This window comes from Microtus ochrogaster, chromosome X (genome assembly GCF_000317375.1).
Source record: "Microtus ochrogaster isolate Prairie Vole_2 chromosome X, MicOch1.0, whole genome shotgun sequence".
Lineage (NCBI taxonomy): Eukaryota > Metazoa > Chordata > Mammalia > Rodentia > Cricetidae > Microtus > Microtus ochrogaster.
The window spans coordinates 54,599,121-54,599,677 of NC_022026.1; the positions used below are offsets into that span (position 1 = coordinate 54,599,121).

Genomic DNA, 557 nt, shown 5'->3' on the forward strand with positions numbered 1-557 from the left:
ACCTCTCCCTCAGTTCCTAGGATTCCCTCCTTCAGTTCAGGTTCCCCACCCCCACCTGCAACTCTACACTGTAAAGCCCCCAACCGCATCTGCTTTCCATCCTTCAGGAATTCGCTTTTTCCTTACCCGATGCCTTCGTGGAGTTCTCTTTATGCACAAAACTGCCTCTCCGGTTGTCTAAGGCTAGCGGAGCTAGGATAAGAAAAAAGCCCTGCTGCTCAGTTCTTTCTTCTGTTCCGACTCAATGTATAAGTAAGTTTTGTTGATTGCTTATCGTCTTGAGGATATTACCCTCCCAGCTGCAGAAGGATTTTATGTACAACGTGTGAAATTCTCAAATGTACCTAAAATCAGTTTCACCTCTTTCCTGATGCCTTTGGTTCACCACAGAACAGCAGTCCTCCTATTTCTTTTGCTTTTTCTCTATGCTCTTGAAAGAACTTGCATCATTTTTGCAGCCCAGTTGTTAATAATCTGTAAAATAACAAGATATTTTAAATAATACAGAACATATATCGCAATATTCTGAGTAGTGAATTTCCTCAGAATTAACATTA

At 41.3% G+C, this 557-nt stretch overlaps 1 protein-coding gene across 1 annotated transcript in view; it reads right to left on the bottom strand.

The window, feature by feature from the left end:
• LOC101984393 (spindlin-2C) overlaps positions 1 to 390 on the bottom strand; it is a 2,652-nt gene extending 2,262 nt beyond the window's left edge. The window contains exons 1-2 of the mRNA XM_026784850.1: positions 361 to 390; positions 127 to 192 (exon numbers count right to left, since the gene is read on the bottom strand). The gene's annotated coding sequence lies outside the window, so the exon portion shown is untranslated. The remainder of the gene's footprint in view (positions 1 to 126; positions 193 to 360) is intronic.
• Positions 391 to 557: the final 167 nt, after the last annotated feature.